Source organism: Globicephala melas, chromosome 1 (assembly GCF_963455315.2).
Source record: "Globicephala melas chromosome 1, mGloMel1.2, whole genome shotgun sequence".
NCBI classification, from domain to species: Eukaryota; Metazoa; Chordata; class Mammalia; order Artiodactyla; family Delphinidae; genus Globicephala; species Globicephala melas.
This window is the reverse complement of record NC_083314.1, coordinates 51,570,016-51,589,579: the sequence shown is the minus strand read 5'-3', so window position 1 is coordinate 51,589,579 and position 19,564 is coordinate 51,570,016. Positions and strand designations below refer to the sequence as shown.

Below are 19,564 nucleotides of genomic sequence, written 5' to 3'. Positions count from 1 at the left end.
GATAGGGCCTTGTTAACTGCAAGAATATGTATATATGACAATTCAGTATTTCAGTGTCAAACTATTCTGTCTGGATTTTCTAGACTTAGTATTAACTACCTTCTTTGCATATAACTCATAAACCTATGTGCTTGTTTTTGTAGTCCATTCCTAGGGCTAGGTTTGTGTGTATATTCTTAAATATATATTCTCTCTCACACACACATATATAGTGTGCATTTCAAAGCCAATTTGCAGACTTTCTACTGCATTGTAACTTTTTTGTCTTCCCTATCAATTAACCAGAAGTTTTTATTTACTGTTTAGTACTGCTACTTTCCTTCCTCTAAGGCAGCTCATCTTGGGTACTACTTTATTGTCTTTAGTTTGATGTAAATATTCCAAAACTATCTGAATGACTCTTGGCTTTTCTATGTCCTTAGCTAGTTTTTAAGTTGCCTGTTGTATAGCTCTTTGAAGTAAAAAAAATAGAATGTAGAAAATCAATTTGGAAAACAGTTCGTTTTGGTTTTCTTGTTTATTTGTTTTGTGTGTTCAAAATCCTGATTGTTTTGGAACATCAAGGTTCTTTTACACAACTGAAAGAGACTTTGATAAGTGTACTCAAACGTTTTTTAAAGAAATCCAGAAACTAGTCTAGAGCATGCAACTGGGGGTTGAGAACCTGGGTTTTCATTCTGGCCTTGCCACAAATTGTTGTTTAACTTTGGGCAAGTAATTTTAAGTCCATGGGTCTAGGTTTCTACATAAAATGTGGAATCTGGAGTAATTGTATCTATGGTACATTTTAGTTTGAGTTTTCTGATTCTATGGCCTACCCTATTATTTAACCTACAACTGTGCCTCCCAATTCCACCCTGACTCTTGGGGCCAGGCATCAAGCAAGCCTTTAATACATTTAAATCATGACTATCAGGATTCTGGGGAGCACTTTTATCAAAAGGTCAATGAACTGAGTTTTGAAAGAAGGAATGTTGAGGGCAGATGTATATTTGTTTGGAATGTTTTCACAAGATAGGAAGGTGGGAATGGGGATCTCAAATCTAGCTCATTCAGTTTTGAGACCTAACCTGGAATAGACCTGTGGGTTTTAAAGATAAGATGCAAAGTAAGGAGCTGTATTAAGTGCTCCTGGCTTCTGGCTATGGTTTATATCCTCTTCAATATACTTAAGGTTTGAAATCAGTATGCAAACAAACAAGAAGAACAGAAGTAACCCCTCTCCCCAAATATCTTAACAGAAACTTTTATTTTATTTATTTACTTACAGAAACTTTTGGAAACAATATTTTATTAGTTTGCCTCACAAAATTTGAAGACTGGGCACTGTTTTGAGTTTGCTACTAATAGGTCTGGCTCTTTGGTGGATTATACCTATATTCAGAGTTTTGTGTATTGTCATGATTACAAACTTTTTGGAATATGTCCAGAGCTTTATAATATGTAGACCTATATTTAGAACACAAACAAATGCACATTTTTGAGACACAGCCAAGAGAAAATAGTTATGCTGTGCTATTCTTCATTTTCTTTTAGTTGCAAAGTGTTTCATTTGTTTTATTCCAATATTATTATAAGTTGTGCCCATGCCCGTCAAGACTATAATATTTTTGACACCAGGGAATCTGTCTGTCTTGTTTATCTCTGTATTCCTATCTTGCCACTCCCTTCATTGTCACAGTGTCTAGCAGATCGATGCCTCCCCCACGGTAAGTCAGTGTGTGCTGAATGTTGATCCATCTGTCCTTTGACCATCCAGATCTCAACCTGACTGACTGTATGGGTGGTAGAGTAGCTTAAACAAAGGCATGCCACAAACAGCTAAATATGGATGCAGAATCCAAGAGCATCAAATGCAGAACATTTTTCAGATATTTATAGCCTCAAAGTGAAGTCAATTGGCTGAAAAAGCTCAGCAGCCCAGCAAAAGGAAACGGGAACGGCAAAGCCAGCCTCACTGTCTCTGCTTTCTGGTAAACAATGAGGACGTTAAAATTAACTACTTTACCATGAATGGATGGTGAGTGAAGGGCACTATTGGGGGAAATTAAAGATACCAGTCTCCAGCAGTGCCCGCATTGGAGCTCTGCACCCATCAGTACAACAGATCTGCAGGTGTATGCACAGATGTGCTTTTAAATAGCTAGAGGGGAAATATAGTTCTCATGATGAAGTGATCACCAAGAAACCATATTGTTTTTAATTTTAATAGTATGGGCAGGACTTATCTAAAATATTCAGTTAATAAAATAACATCAACATTATTGCCTACCATTAAGCTAATATATAGCTCATTGTTTATTAATGATTGATAGGGACCTCCTGGAAAATTTCTAAAGGCTGGTACTATTTCAGCAAGCAGAAGAAAAAGGGAATTAATCATACTGCATCAAATATAATACAATTCTAGAAATATGGCAATGGGAATTTGGTAAGAATTTCTCATGAACTGGTTATGAGTTGACAGGGGCAGAAGTCTTATCTGGTTATAGTAAGTAATATTGCTTATACTTCATAAATTAAAACAAAGGATGATTTAATTAAAAAAGTATATTTTATTGCATTTTTAGAGAACATGTTTCTATGTTTACTTAAAATGTTGCAACCAGTAACAAGTCCAGGAAGTTATTTTATTTTGGTCTAGTATGAATTAGTTATGACTAACTCACTGGCCTTATACAGAAAGTTCTTAGCATAATTCACTTTGAATATTCTCAGCAACTCATTCTTTTTTTAAAAAAAATACTTATTATTTTTTAAATTAATTAATTTTATTTTTGGCTGCATTGAGTCTTCGTTATTGCACGTGGGCTTTCTCTAGTTGCGGCGAGCGGGGGCTACTCTTCGTTGCGGTGCGCGGGCTACTCATTGCGGTGGCTTCTCTTGTTGCGGAGCACGGGCTCTAGGTGTGCGGGCTTCAGTAGTTGTAGCATGTGGTCTTCAGTAGTTGTGGCTCGCAGGCTCTAGAGTGCAGGCTCAGTAGTGGCACACTGGCTTAGTTGCTCCGCAGCATGTGAGATCTTCCCAGACCAGGGCTTGAACCCATGTCCTCTGCATTGGCAGACGGATTCTTAACCACTGTGTCACCAGGGAAGTCCCGCAAATCACTCATTCTTACACGTCTTACATATGCACCCCATGACTCCTGTTTTGTGGTAACATGTAGATAAGTGAAATTGCTCAACCAAGACTAGAAGTTTTATGTGCTCTAGCTAATTGATTGCCAGAAGAAAATCAGTGACTATGTATTCAGTATATCCCAAAACATGTTCATGTTACTTAAGTGTTTTAATTTCCTCAAATACTATTAATTGAACTTTTACAAATGAGTATTAATGTTTTAGGAATCCTTGGGATCTTAAGCTTGAGTTCAGTACTCAAGGATGGGGACTTCCCTGGCGGTCCAGTGGCTAAGGCTTCAGGCTCCCAATGCAGGGGGCCCAGGTTCAATCCCTGGTCAGGGAACTAGATCCTGCACTACACAGCTAAAGATCCCACATGCGGCAACTAAGACCCAGCACAGCCAAATAAATAAATAAATATTAAAAAAATATATTTAAGCCCATTCATTAAAAAAGAAATACTCAAGGATGACTTTGAGTGTTGACACATCATTTTCCCATAATCTCCAATACATTTTATACACAGTAGGAGTAGACAGTTCTCCACTGAAATTAAAGAGAACTTCCAAGAAGGCCTAGGTATATACTGTTTATTTTAAATTATATTGATTTCAAATAGCCCTCCTTTTTTTCCTTCAAGAGAAAATTTATGTATCTCATTTAAATAATGTATTCTACTAATGTTTTAGATGGTGGACAATTTCCTTTACAACATCTTAGTATTTTTCTACCCTCTATCATGTTGGTTTATTGCTATTTCATTTTCAGAGAACGAAAATACTTTTGCAGAATAGAAACTATACATCCACAATCCCTTGTCCAAAACTGTTTGGATTAGAGTGTTTCAAAATTCAAAACTTCTGATTTTAGAAAATATGGTATATATAGTGATATAACCCCCCTAGTGGTGTGTGGAGCAACATCAGTCATGTTAATAGTTCTGCAATTAAACAAATGGACATTCATGCTAAGTATTGTTTAACACTATACATAGCATGGTGTCAGTGCAGGTCAGATTTTACTGCTAGAGAAGTTATGAAAAAAGAGTGTTCAGAGCTTTTTGGGTTTAGGAATTGCCGGTATGGAATTGAGGATCTGTACAAATTCTCTGATGTAAATAATATGAAGTTCTAGATTGCCCCTGTTTATCTGAGAATAGTTTGTTTATAAGGATTGCCTTTATCTTCTTCAGATAATAAGATTCAGTGTATGCACTTTAAAAAATGATGTACAGGGCTTCCCTGCTGGCGCAGTGGTTGAGAATCCGCCTGCCGATGCAGGGCACAGGGGTTCGTGCCCCGGTCCGGGAAGATCCCACATGCTGCGGAGCGGCTGGGCCCGTGAGGCATGGCCGCTGAGCCTGCGCGTCCGGAGCCTGTGCTCCGCAACGGGAGAGGCCACGACAATGAGAGGCCCGCGTACCGCAAAAAAAAAAAAAAAAAAAAAAAAAAAAAAAAAAAAAGATGTACAGTTGTATCCTATTTATGATGAATGAAATAAAATTTTCTGATTTGCTAAGGAAAACAAAAGGGATTCATATGACAAAGTAGGCTTTACTGAGATTACTGAAGAAATGGTAGCAAGGCAGTGGTTTCTTACACTTTATTAGAAAGAAGGATAAGGTAAATTGAAGTGGACGGTTTATGTAATTGTTTTTAGCAGTTGCTCTCTGGAGTAGCACAAAGTGATTTGATCACCTTTTAAGTAGGTGAACCACAAAAAAGCATTGAACTAATGACTGAGTTAATCCAGAAAAAATTCAGCTGTCTGCTCCCTTGTCCCACCCTATTGGAATAACTTTTAAGTAACTAGAGAGGTGTTCGGTCTTGTTAACCAGGAGGAGGAGTTTGAAGTGTGCTGAGGGCACTCCGCCCTTGGCAGAGGGATAATTGCTCTCTGATGTTTGTTTCTTCCCAAAGGCTATCAAGTGCTTCTCAAGACCTGTTGGTAGAGAACCTTTTACAAGTTTAATGTAGCTGGTTTTCTTGTGGAAGGCAGCCATCAAGAAGTACATGATATGTAAATAGTAGGGAAAAAAAGATGTCCTGAGGCCCAGCTCAATGGGGTTGGAGGGAATACGGTAAACAAAAGAAATAAAAATTGAGCCCTTGAAAGCAAGCATGACAAAACTTCATTTGCTGCCCTGTGACATAGAAGTTATCATCTTCCTATCTCTATCAGCAGGGTTCAGGTGTTAGGAGTCTTGAGTTTTACCTTCCCTTACTCAATGTAGTTACATTAATTGGTTGTCTGTGGCCACTTTGCTCATAAGGGTCCAGTTTAGATCCTGATTGCATTCTTATTCCCCCATAAATTGTCTTCAACTTGGCTCAAGTTCTGTTCATGTTGTGTCATTTACAGTAGGCTTTCTAAAAGTATCCCCTCCCTGCTCCTAAGTCTAAGACATTGGTAACACTTGCAGATACTGTTTGGAAGAGTGAAAATTTAGAGAGGAAAAATTTAACATGAGGCAAGAAAACAGAGTTCAGAAGAATAGTGTGAAGAGTTAAAAAGTGTAAAAAGTTGATAGTCCTAAATATTTTTCAAAATAATCTTTTAAGTTTCCTCATTAAGTAAACTGACTCAGGAAATTTAGCTTCTTCCCAAAATTGGAGACAAATTCCACAGTTTGTCAGGATTAGAACTCTTAACCTCAGATTCCTCAGCCTCCTGTTATAGCTTCTAGATCTTACTGCTTTCCCTTAGGGAGATGGCCTTTCAAAGCTGAAGGTCAGTGAGAAATACCAGATTGTTAGTTTCACAGTCTTTAAGGGAAATGCTGGAAGTACCATTACCTAGGTAACAGAAAACAAAAACGGTCAAAACATCCAGAAAGTAGGAGGATGAGAATAATCTCATAGTGATCCTTAGGAGGTAGATTAGAGGACAGATTAGATCTTTTCCTAAATTCTTTATTCTGCCATTGGAGTGATGTTTTGAGGAAATTTGAATGTTTCATTTATGATCCTTAGAATCCTGGATAATCCTTAGTAGCTTTATACCTCCCTTTTAATTTCTAACCTCTCTGATTCATATTATTAAAAATTTAATACTATTTTCCTAATTATGAATGTAATCCATGCTTAATGTAAAGAATTTGAATTATAGGAAAAGCCAAAGAAAATTAAAATCAGCTATAATTCCACCTCTTAGAGATAATTCTTCCTTTAATATTTTATTCCAGTTTTTTCTGTGTACAGATATACTTGTTTGTACATATTTGGTATCATACTGCATCTATTTTATATCCTGCCTTTTTCTAATAGCATATTTTCTTATGGCTTTGAAAATCTTTAAAATTTTTTCAAATATATTTTTATTTTTAAATGTAATTTTAAAAATAGGAAATACATTTCCTTCTTTCAGAATTCAAAAGGTATAAAAGGATATGTCATGAGGTCTCTCTCACCCCTCCTCCCCACCCCTCACTTGCCATCTGGCAGGCAATCATTTCCCTCCCACACAATGAATAAATGTTGGAAATTTTTGTGTATCCTTCCATACCTATTCCAGGCATATAGAAATAGATAGATAGATAGGTAAAAACTCTGCCAAGAGTGGGATCCAAGAAATGTAGTTTAAAAAAATTCAGGGTTTGGGAATTCCCTGGTGGTCCAGTGGTTAGGACTCTGCACTTTCATTGCCGAGGTCACAGGTTCAATCCCTGGTCAGGGAACTAAGATCCCGCATGGCCAAAAAAAAAAAAAAAAAGGCTGGGTCATTTTTTTGTGAGGTTAATGAAGTGACTGGAACAAACCCCCAAAGGAAGTTGGTTGGGTGTTCTGGGGGTCTGGAGCCAGTTGTTAATTGCTTAGTATCTGAATTGATAGTATCATAGTTTTTACTGTGTATATGCTTTTTTCTCCTTTTTTACAGAATTGTTAACCCATTATAGGAATTGATCTGGAGTTTGTGTTATTCCTCCCTCGCATCTCCCCTCCACACACACTTATTAATATATCTTGGATATATTTTCCTGTCCATTTGTAAAGTGGTTCCTCATTCTTTTTATGGCTGCATGATGCTTGGATGAATCATAATTTATTAAACCAATCCCCACATTTTGCTGGTGCAAGTGATAGTGCATGAATAATCTTGGATATAAGCCATTTTGCTTGTGTATATCTATAACAAAAATTCATGGAATTGCTAGGTCAAAGATAGATGTATTTGTAATTTTGAAAGATATTCCCAAATTGCTCTTCTTAGGGGTTGTACCTATTTATATTTCTCCAGCAAGGTATGAGAATGCCCATCTCCCCGTACATAGGGAATTATCAAGGATTTTTAATGTGACAATCTAAAAAATTAGTCTTAGTTTAATTTTATTCTTTCAAATCTTATATTACGTGTGATTGAATATCTTACAGAGCCATTTAAATATACCTTTTATTGTGACTGTACATATCTTTTGCCCATTTTTATTGGGTTGTTGGATCTTTTTCTTAGTGATTTGCAGGAACTTTTAGTATATTAAGAGCCCTTTGTCTGCCATGAGTTGCCGGTATTTTCATTTATCTTTTTTTTTCTTTTCCTCTATGAGGAAATTATTTTTATGCAGTTGAATGTATCAATCTTCTTCTTCTTCTTCTTTTTTTTTTTTTTTTTTTTGCCACACTGCGTGGCATGCAAGATCTTAGTTCCCTGACCAGGGATTGAACCTGTGTCCCTGCAGTGGAAGCGCAGATTCTTAACCACTGGACTGCCAAGGAAGTCCCGAATGTATCAATCTTATGGCTTTTTGGTTTTATGTCCTAGTTAGAATGGCCTTTCCTATTCTGAGGTTATAAAATAATAATGGTTTGTCTAGTACTTTCTTGTTTTTATTTTTACATTTAAACCTTTGATCCATTTAGAATTCATCCTGGTATAAAGTATGAGATATAGATACAATTTCACTTTTAGAAAGATGGCTTTCCAGTTATCCTAGCACCATTTATTGAATAATTAATTTTTCCCCACTGATTTAAGATGACTCCTTTATCTTTCATTAGATTGCCATATACATTTTGGTTTATTTCAAGATTTTCTATTATGTTCTGTTGGTCTGTCTATGTTCATGTGCCAGTATCACACAGCTTTATTACTGAGGCTTATATGAAAATATAATTTGTTAATGACTAATTGAACGTAACTGATTTAACCATTATCCTATTTTAAACATTAACATTTTTCAAAAATTTTATATTAGCAGTCTGTTGATTCTCTTTGTGCATAAGTCTTTGAACTTCTGACTGTTTCCTTAGGCTGAATTCCTAGAAGAGTATGTTTTTAAAGGCCTGAGACTTAGTGCCAAATTTGTGTGACCTTCTTGGAAAGCAGTTCTTGCCACGAGTATATGAAAGTATGGCTCATAATTTTAAGTCCTACTTCTGTATTGCTACTTTCAACATATTGAAGTATGTTTGCATAGATTTCATGTAGTGCCTTAAACGTTATTTAGCACATGTTAAATGTGCTCAGAGTTCTAATGTTTATAAGACTGACCTTCAAAACTGAGTGTTTTTCCTCAATGGTACTCCCTTTGATTAATGGCATATTTCCAGGTGAATGAGGGGAGCATGAGTATAGAGTCAAAGCAGTTGGTCTGCTAAAGATCAAATCCATGACCATGGCCTTATTTATACTACGTTAGACTCTCCAACTGAAATGACCTGACACAGATGCATAATGTTCTAGATACTCTAAGAAGAACATAGTTGGCGGCTTTCATCTCAGCTGATCGTGTCCTCCTTCTACTCTTTGTTTCTCAGAGTATTAGAAGGAATTGACATCAGTGATTTGAATATAGGTTCATTTAGTTTTAGCTGGATGAATGACTGAGGTGTATACCTTATATAGCACTGTGTTAATGCTGAGTTTTTAGCATGGGATTCATTTAGGTATGTTCTAGGGAAGTTTATAATGTCAGAGCCAAATTTGAGGAATGGCAACAAGAACTAACATTAATGACAAAAGTAATTTAAAATATTTTCTTCAAAAAAAAAGGGCAGGAATAGGAATTGTTTTGAAAAAGCGTAGTTTGTATAGACCATTAAGCAGTTTTCTTTTTTTTTTTTTAAGGACTTAATTTTTTTTAGAGCAGATGTAGTTTCACAGCAAAACGAGAGGAAGATAACAGATTTCCCATATATCCCCAGTTCCCACACATACATAGCCTCCCCCATTATCAACATCCCCAATCAGACTGGCACATTAATTACAGTTGATGAACCTACATTAACACATCATTTTTACCCAAAGTCTACATTAGGGTTTACTCTTGGTGTTGTACATTCTGTGGGTTTGGACAAATGTAAAATGACATGTATCCACCATTATGGATCATACAGAGTATTTTCACTGCTTTAAAAACCCTCTGTGCTCTGTCTGTTCATCTCTTCTTACCCACTACCCCGCTAACTCCTGGAAACCACTGATGTTTTTACTGCCTCTGTAGTTTTGCCTTTTCCAAAATGCTATATAGTTGAAATCATACCCAAATTTTCTTTTATCCATTAGTCATTTGTTTAGCATGTAATAGGAGCACACTTAGAAAGGAACAAAGTAGCTTAACTTTTAATAGTGACATAGAGCAGTTTGAGTGAAATGAAGAATCCTGTATCCAGTTAATATTGTGGAAGTTTGTAGGAGATTTTGTTTGATTTAAATTTGGGCAGGATATACTATATAAGTATCTTGTTCCCATGATTTCCTTAGGCTTGACTCTGTACAATTTTCTATGTATTTGTAGATTTCAAGAATACCCCCGAGTGAGGAAACCCAAGGTCTTTCTAGTGCACGTTCCTATTTTGAAATGGGCCAGTTTTGCCCAGTGGTTGGTGATTAGCCTGTATCAATGAACCTGAAAAAGATGTCCAGCATAGTAGCTACCAACTAAAAAAAGACGTGGTTCAAATCTAAAAAATGACTCTACTTTTAGTATTTTCTGGCTTCATAAAGACTTCATAGTAGTTTTCATTTTTAGAGAAATGAAGATTTATTTGCTAATTTTTGAATCTTGTTTGATAACATGGTTAAGAAAGGACAATATCATATGTGGTGATTCCTATTGAAATAGAAAGATTCTCTAGAGGATTTAATATGGCCATATTTCTTGTTGTTTTATTCAGGTCAGAAAGTCCTAAGTCATTCTTTTTCAAGCACCCCCTAAATCAGTTTGAGGAAATTTTTAGTTACTTGCACTTTAGGTTATGTTTTTGATGTACATCTTGATTGTCATACCTTGAGAAATAGTCATATTACCTTGTGAAGCCGATAATCTTTCTTTGCCTGTAGCATAACTGGCAATGATAATGTTTCACTTATATAACCAGTAATGTTATTCCATTTACCTGTGAGCATATTCTATAAAATGATACCTTTTTACAAAGTTGCTTTTTTTCTACAGTCTGAAAATACCCTGTATTTTTTTCAATAAATTTATGAAAAATGATAAGTCTTTTCTCCATTTTATTGGGAAGTAATCATGTAAAGTTAGTGATTTAAAGATTCTTGGTGAAGTTATATTGGAATCTGAGTAAGATTGGAACTGAGTTACAATCCAGTACTTTTTTGGGAAAAATTATCCCATCTCTGTTATCCAAGTTCATAGTTACTATTTCCAGTTTAATATAGTTGTGTTAAAATATATCACGAGCTATATTTTATAAATTAAAAAAATATATTTATTTGGTTGTGCTGGGTCTTAGTTGCAGCAGGCGGGCTCCTTAGTTGCGGCTCGAGGGCTCCTTAGTTGTGTCATGTGAACTCTTAGTTGCAGCATGCATGTGGGATCTAGTTCCCTGACCAGGGATTGAACCTGGGCCCACTGCATTGGGAGCGTGGAGTCTTAACCACTGCGCCACCAGGGAAGTCCCTATCATGAGTTATCAAAGTAGCATCTTTATGCTTTTCTAAGTTCTCTTAGAATTTAGCAGTATGTCTTATCCTAGCTTCTCTGCCTTTTTTGGAGCCTTGTAGGTAAGAATGGGTATTGAGTTCTTTATTGGTGAACTGAAGGAATAAAAGTGAGGATGCTAGAGAGAGTAACCAATTCACTGTACAATTCAGTGACATTAAATATATTCACAAAGTTGTGTAACCCTCACCACTATCTATACCCACTTTTGAGAAACTGCCACTTTTCCACAACATCTGCACCTTTTTACATTCCTACCAGCATTGCACAGGGTTACAATTTCTCCACATCCTTGCCTACACTTGTTATTTTCCTTTCTTTTTTATTAAAGCCATCCTAGTCGGTGAGAAGTGATATCTCACTGTGGTTTTTTTTTAAATTAATTATTTATTTGGCTGTGTCGGGTCTTAGTTGCAGCACGTGGGATCTTTGTTGCGGTGCGCAGACTTCTCTCTAGTTGTGGTGTTTGGGCTCCAGAGCACTCTGGCTCTGTAGTTGTGGCACGTGGGCTCTCTAGTTGTGGTGTGCAGGCTCCAGAGCACCAGGGCTCAGTAGTTGTGCCATGTAGGCTCTCTAGTTGTGGCACATGGGCTCAGTAGTTGTGGCGTGCGGGCTTAGTTGCCCCACGGCATGTGGGATCTCAGTTCCCTGACCAGGGATGGAACCCGCATCCCCTGCATTCCCACGAGGGAAGTACCCTTATTGTGGTTTTGATTTTCATTTCCGTCATGATGAGTGATGCCGTGCATCTTTTCATGGGCTTATTGGCCATTTGTATATGTTTTTTGGAGAAATGTCTATTCAAATCCTTCTTTTATATTAATTCTTAGTAGATATATTTGTATTTTTCAAATTATCAGTGATAAGTGTTAATTATCCTATATAGTAATCTTAACTCTAATAACAGTGACAATCATAAGCATGATTATAACAACAACAATAATGTAAAACTTCTTGGCTGCTTACCATGAGCCAGGCACAGTTCGAGGTTCTTTAGGCCTATTAATTTATTTAATCTTCATAACTACCCTATGAGGTAGATGCTATTATTAACCTCATTTTATAGATGAGGGATCAGAGGCGTAGACATATAAAGGAACTTGGCCAAGGTTATGGAGCAAGTAAGTGGCTAGTGTGAGATTTGAACTCAGGCAGTTCAGTCTTGAGTCTGTGTTCTTAACTACTGTATAATTTCGTTTCTCATATATAAGAACTTTAAACTCTTATTATAAAAAGCATTCACTGTGATATTTGCTAATTTGAACCTTGAAGTTTACCTATGTGTTTTATACAGCACCGTAACTATAAAATAATGACATTTGATGTGCTGGATATGCTTTGGATGTCATGATGCTATTGAACATCTTCGTAGAGGTGTCCAAGTTTTATTAACTGTAGACAACATGAGGAAGCTGTATGTGGGTGAGTGGTGTGAATATTTCTATATTTAAAAAAGGTTACACAAAGTCTATTTGTGATCTAAAATTTATGTATTTTTAGCAGTAATACAAAATATAAAAAGAGTGTTTTTTCCCCAATAATGCCTTTGTTGGCCTATTATTGATGTTTGACCAAGCCAGTGAGAATACTGAAATTTAAGAGACCACACATGGGCTTCCCTGGTGGCGCAGTGGTTGAGAGTCCGCCTGCCGATGCAGGGGACACGGGTTCGCGCCCCGGTCCAGGAAGATCCCACATGCCGCGGAGCGGCTGGGCCCGTGAGCCATAGTCGCTGAGCCTGCGCGTCCGGAGCCTGTGCTCCGCAACAGGAGAGGCCGCAACAGTGAGAGGCCCGCGTACCGCAAAAAAAAAAATAAATAAAAAAAAATAAGAGACCACACGATCATAAGAACCATGAATCATATTCATCTGGGGCATAGCTTTATTCTAGGATTTACACTTCAAGTGCCTCTCCCCTTTGATATCGGAAATTCTGAAAAGAGAATCCACTTTCATAGAGCCAGGGAAACCCAAGTATTGATCAGAGCTTGGCCATATAAGAGACATTTTAGGATATTTTTAGAATTCACATGTTCTTTTGCAAAAGCCCAGGAACACTGGCCTCTCATCATTCCTGATTTGTTTTATCTTAGTTCCTCTTGAACTTGGTTATCTTTATGGTGCATATGCTTTGTAGTTTAAACATATCCTAAGGTTTGTAGTTCAAGGACTCAGAAACTTAAAGCATGATTTAAACACAGCAAACTGTGAACCAGTTCTGAAATTTAACTTTCCTACTAATGAATTGCAGTTCTTCAAAATCTGTGATTCTTTGAGTTATGGGCATTATAGCAGTGGGAAGTGAGTTATAGTGTTACATTCTGATCTAATTCATACGTCTTAAAAAAACCAATTTGATATAATATATTTGACATACAACAAACTAACATATTTAAAGTATAATTTGATATGTTTTGGAATATATAAATAACTATGAAACCATCACCACAATCAAGAAAATGGACGTCTATTTCGTCTAAAAATTTCCTTGCATCCCTTTGTAATCTTCCTGCTCAATCCCCACCACCGCATCACCAGACAACCACTAAACTGCTTTTTTGTTTTTAATGGGTTAGTTTGGATTTTCAAGAACTTTATATAAATGAAGTCATATAACATACACTTATTTCTAGTCTGGCTTCTGTCATTCAGCACATTTTGAGATTCATCCATGTTGTGGCATGTATCAACAGTTAATTTATTTGTATTATCTAGTAGTATGCCACTGTAGATATTCCATGATTATTTATCAGTTCACCTTTTGTTGAACATTTGGGTTGTTTCCAGTTTTTTGGCTATGACAAATAAAGCTTCTGTGAACATTTGCGTTCAAGTCTTTGTATAGACATATACTTTTATTTCTCTTGGGCAGATACCTAAGAGTAGAATGACTGGGTCATATGGTAGGTTTATGTTTAACATTTTAAGAAACTGCCATAACTGTTGTCCTAAGTGCTTGTGTCATTTTACCACCAGCAGGATATGACAGTTCCAGTTTTACTGCCTTACCAACACTTGGTATGGTCAGTCTTTTTAATTTAAGCCCTTGTAGGAGATGTGTAGCAATATCCAAAGTGGTCTTAATTTGCATTTTTCCGATGACTAGTAATGTTGAGCATCTTTTCGTATGCTTATCAGACATTCATCTGTCTTCTTTAGTGAAATGTCAAATCAAATCTTTTGTCCATTTTTAAATTGGGTTTGTCAATGGACAACAGGTCCTGCTGTATAGCACAGGGAACTGTATTCAATGTCCTGGAATAAACCATAATGGAAAAGAATATAAAAAAGAGTATGTATATGTCTAACTGAGTCACTTTGCTGTGTAGCAGAAATTAACACAACTTTTAAATCAACTATACTTCAGTAAAAAAATAGATTGGGTGTGCCTTATTGAGTTTATATAAGTTGTTTCTGTATTCTGGATACAAGTCATTAATCAGATATGTGATTTGCAGTTGCTTTTTCCTGTTCTGTGACTTACCTAATCATACTCTTAACACTGTCTTCAAAGAATAGTAGTTCTTAATTTTGATGAATATTTTCTTTTCCTTTTGTGGATTGTCCTTTTCATATTTTACATAAGAAAGTTTTGTCTAGTCCAAGGTTGTAAAGATTTTCTCCTGAGTTTTCTTCTAAAAGTTTTATAATTTCAGGTCTGTGATCCATTTTGATTTTATTTTTGTCTATAGTGCAAAATAAGGATTGAGATTTACTTTTAAAAATATGGATATCTAATTGTTCGTGCACCATTTGTTGAAAAGACTGTTTTTTCTGCACTCAAATGCTTTTGTACCTTTGTTGAAGATCAAATATACATGGGGGTTTACATCTGGTCTTTGGTATATTCTGTCTTTCTACTGTCTATCCTGATTCACAAGCATACTATTTTGATTACTATAGATTTCTAGTAAGTTTTGAAGTCAGGTATAAATCCTCTAACTTTGTTTTTCTTTTTTCAAAGTTATTTAAGCTATTCTAGATCATTTCCATGCCTGAATGAATTTTAGACTCATCTTGTCAATTTTATACAGAAAGCCTGCTGGGATTTTGATTGTTGTTGTGTTGAATCTATAGATCAATTTGGGGAGAATTAATATTTTAATATATTAATAACAGTATATCTCTGTATTTTGTCTTTTAAAATTTTTCTCTGCAAAGCCTTCAGTGTGCAGGTCTTGCACATCTTTTGTTAGATTTACCCCTAAGTATATTACAATTTTTGATGATGTTGTAGATAGTATATTAAAAAAAATTAGTTTCTAATTATTTGTTGCTAGTATATAGAACTATAATAGATTTTTGCATTTTTGTCTTCTATCCTGCAGCCTTGCTAAATTCACTTGTTATTTTTAGTGGGTATTTTGTAGATTCTATTAGGTTTTTTATACAGAGGATCATATATAATGTCTGTAAATAAAGAATGTTACTTCTTTTCGGATCAGGATGCCTTTTATTAGCTTTTCTTGCCTGATTACACTGGCTAGAATCTCCAGGATAACGTTTAATAGAAGTGGTGAGAGCAGACATCCTTGACTTCCTGATCTTAAAAGGAAAGCTTTCAGTCTTTTACTGTTTAAGTGTGATGTTAGCTTTAAGTTTGTGTTTTCGTAGATGCCCTTACCAATTTTAAGACATCCCTTTCTATTCCTATTCTTGATAGTTTTTTTTCAGTCAGTAATGGATGTTGTCAAATGCATTTTCTGCATCTGTTGGGATGATCATATAGTTTTTCTTTTTTAGTCTAATAATAATTACAATTTTTTTTTTTTTTTTTTTTGGCTGTGAGACTTGGGGGATCTTAGTTCTCTGACCAGGGATTGAACCCGGGCCACCACAAGTGAAAGCACCAAGTCCTAACCACTGGACCGCCAGGGAATTCCCTAATTACACTGATTTTTGAGCCTTAAACCAACTTGCCGTTCTTGCATAAACCCTTTGATGTATTATCTTTTTATATGTTGCTTGATTTGTTTGATTCGATTCGCTAAAATTATGTTAAAGAATTTTGTATCTATATTCTTGGAGGAATATTTGTGTGGTTTTCTTGTGTTATTTCTCTGGCTTAGGTTTTAGAATGTGCTGACAACATAGTATGTGTTGTGTAAAGTATTTCTTTCTTTTTTGATTTTCTGGAAGAGTTTGTGTAGAATTGGTATTATTTCTTCTTTGTACTTTTGGTACAATTCATCAGAGAAGCCATCTGGACCTGGACTTTTCTTTGTGGGAAGATTTTTTTCACTTCAAATTCAATTCCTTAATAAATATAAGGTCATTTAGGTTATTCATTTCTTCTTGATGAACTTTTGTTGTTTGTGTGTTTGAAGGATTATGTCCATTTTGTCTAAGTTGTCAAATTTATCAGAATAAAATTGTTTATGATATTTCCTTATCCATTTAATGACTTCAGAATCTTTAATGATGTTACCTCTCTCATTCCTGATATTGTAAATTTGTGTCTTCCCTATTTTATCCTCCATCAGTCTGGTAGGTTTAAGTTTATCAAATTTATTGGTCTAAGAACAGCTTTTGGTTTCATTGTCTTTTTTCTATTTTTTCTTCTTTCAAATTTTACTGATTTCTGTTCTGATCTTTATTATTTCCTTTCTTCTGTCTACTTTGGGTTTCATTTGTTATCCCTTTGCTAGTTTCTTAATGTAGAAGCTGAGACCATTGATTTGCAACTTTTCTTTTCTAAGAAAGGCATTTCTATGCTGTAAATGTTCCTCTAAGTACTGCATTAGTTCCATTCCCACACATATGGGATATTTCATTTAGTTCAAAATAATTTTTCATTTTTCCTTTGGTATCATCTTTGACTCATGGGCTTATAGAAGTTCATATAGTTTCCAAATATTTGAGGATTTTCCAGGTATCATTTTGTTACTAATTTCTAATTTGTGGTCAGGGTATACTTTGTATGATTTGAATCCTTTTACATTAACTGAGACTTGTTTTATGGCCCAGAATATGGCGTGCACTTAAATGTGTATTTTGCTGTCATGGAGTGGAGTGTTTTATAAATATCTATTAGGTCTAGTTGGTTAATAGTGTTGTGCAAATCTATATTCTTCTTGATTTGCTATCAATTATTGACAGATTTGTTGAAGTCTTTGGTATAATTGTGGATTTGTCTAATTTTCTCTGCAGTTCTATCAGGTTTTTTTTTTTTTTTTGGCTGCATTGAGTCTTTGTTGCTGCGTGTGGGCTTTCTCTAGTGGCAGTGAGTGGGGGCTACTCTTCGTTGTGATGCGCGGGCTTCTCATTGAGGTGGCTTCTCTTGTTGCAGAACATGGGCCCTAGGCACACGGGCTTCAGTAGCTGTGGATCATGGGCTCAGTAGTTGTGGCTCACGGGCTCTAGAGCGCAGGCTCAGTAGTTGTGGCACATGGGCTTAGTTGCTCCATAGCATGTGGGATCTTCCTGGACCAGGGCTTGAACCTGTGTTTCCTGCATTGGCAGGCAGATTCTTTTTTTTTTAATCTTTAAGATTGTGTTTATTTTTTTAAACAGCTTTATTGGAGCATAATTGCTTTACAATGGTGTGTTAGTTTCTGCTTTATAACAAAGTGAATCAGCTATACATATACATATATCCCCATATCTCTTCCCTCTTGCATCTCCCTCCCACCCTCCCTATCCCACCCCTTTAGGTGGTCACAAAGCACTGAGCTGATCTCCCAGTACTATGAGGCTGCTTCCCACTAGCTATCTGTTTTACGTTTGGTAGTGTATATATGTCCATACCACTCTCTCACCTCGTCCCAGCTTACCCTTCCTTCTCCCCGTGTCCTCAAGTCGATTCTCTATGTTTGTGTCTTTATTCCTGTCCTGCCCCTAGGTTCTTCAGAACCTTTTTTTTTTTTCTTTAGATTCCATATATATGTGCTAGCATACGGTATTTGTTTTTCTCTTTCTGACTTACTTCACTCTGTATGACATACTCTAGGTCCATCCACGTCACTACAGATAACTCAATTTCATTTCTTTTTATGGCTGAGCAATATTCCATTGTATATATGTGCCACATCTTCTTTATACATTTATCTGTCGATGGACACTTAGGTTCCTTCCATGTCCTGGCTGTTGTAAATAGAGCTGCAATGGACATTGTGGCACATGACTCTTTTTGAATTATGGCTTTCTCAGGGTATATGCCCAGTAGTGGGATTGCTGGGTCATATGGTAGTTCTATTTTTAGTTTTTTAAGGAACCTCCATACTGTTCTCCATAGTGGCTGTATCAATTTACATTCTCACCAACAGTGCAAGAGGGTTCCCTTTTCTCCACACCCTCTCCAGCATTTATTGTTTGTAGATTTTTTGATGATGGGGCAGGTGGATTCTTAACCACTGCACCACCAGGCAAGTCCCTCTATCAGGTTTTGTTTCGTGTATTTTGAAGGTTTGTTATTAGGAGCATAAACATTTAGGTGTGTTATGTCCTCCTGATGAAGACATAATATCATTATGTATTTTATTGTTATGAAATTTTCATCTTTATCACTCGTGATATTCTTTGTTCTGGAATCTATTTTATCTGATTTTAATATAGCCACTCTAGCTTTCTTGTGACTTGTGTTAGCATGGAATACCTTTTTCCATCCTTTTACTTCTAACCCACTTGTCTCTTTATAAAGTGGGTTTCTTGTAAGCAGCATGTAGTTGAGTCTTGATCTTTTATCCAGCCTTTCAGTTGGGGTATTTGGACTATTTATATTTAATATGATTGTACTTAATTATTTATATTTAATGTGATTGGTTAGGTTTAAATTGAGTGGTTGCGTTTAAATCTATTATCTTACTATTTATGTTTTATTTGTCATCTGTTCTTTTCTCTCTTTTACTCTTTTAATGCTTTTTGAAATAAATATGTATTTTTTATGATTCAATTTTCTATTTTGTTTCACTTTAGTGATTGCTTTATAGTTTATAGTATACATCTTTTAACTTATAATAGTCTACCTTCAAGTGATATTACACTACTTCATGTATAGTATAAGAACCTTATAACATTATACTTACAATTCTTCCTTTCTGGCTTTTGTGCTATTGTTGTCATACATTTTACTTCTACTTATAAACCCCACAAAAATATTGTTTTTGCTTCAGTCTTTTAAAAAGATTTATATAATATGGGAAAATAATAATTTTAGTTGTTTCAGACAGAAGGGTAAATCTGGTCCTTGTTAATCTTGACTGATAGAAGTCCCCCCATATCTGGTTTGGACCTGAATGATAACATGTCCTGGAGCAAATTAGCAGTGTTCTTCTTTTCTTTCTGCAGTTTCAAATCTGGTGTTTCAAATCATACCTCTTCAGGGAGGTATGACCTTGAGCTATTGAAGCTTTGACAAGTCGGATTTCTTTAGTGCCTTATACTTATTTAAAGTCAGTGCTCCAATGAGGTCACTGTATCTCCTTAGTGTAGTGTCACCCATATAGCCATCTGACTCAACACAATAAAAAACCTTCATATCTACTTTAAATTCCTCCAGATATGCTGCAAACTATTAATGGCATAAGCCCTGACTACAAATTTC

General features: G+C 35.8%; 1 protein-coding gene and 1 non-coding gene across 6 annotated transcripts in view; both read left to right on the top strand.

Annotated features, from left to right (window-relative positions):
- RASAL2 (RAS protein activator like 2) overlaps positions 1-19,564 on the top strand; it is a 385,368-nt gene that overhangs the window by 2,440 nt on the left and 363,364 nt on the right. The window lies entirely within an intron of this gene.
- Positions 6,726-6,798, top strand: TRNAE-UUC (transfer RNA glutamic acid (anticodon UUC)). Its single transcript has one exon. It is a non-coding gene; the product is annotated as a tRNA-Glu (tRNA).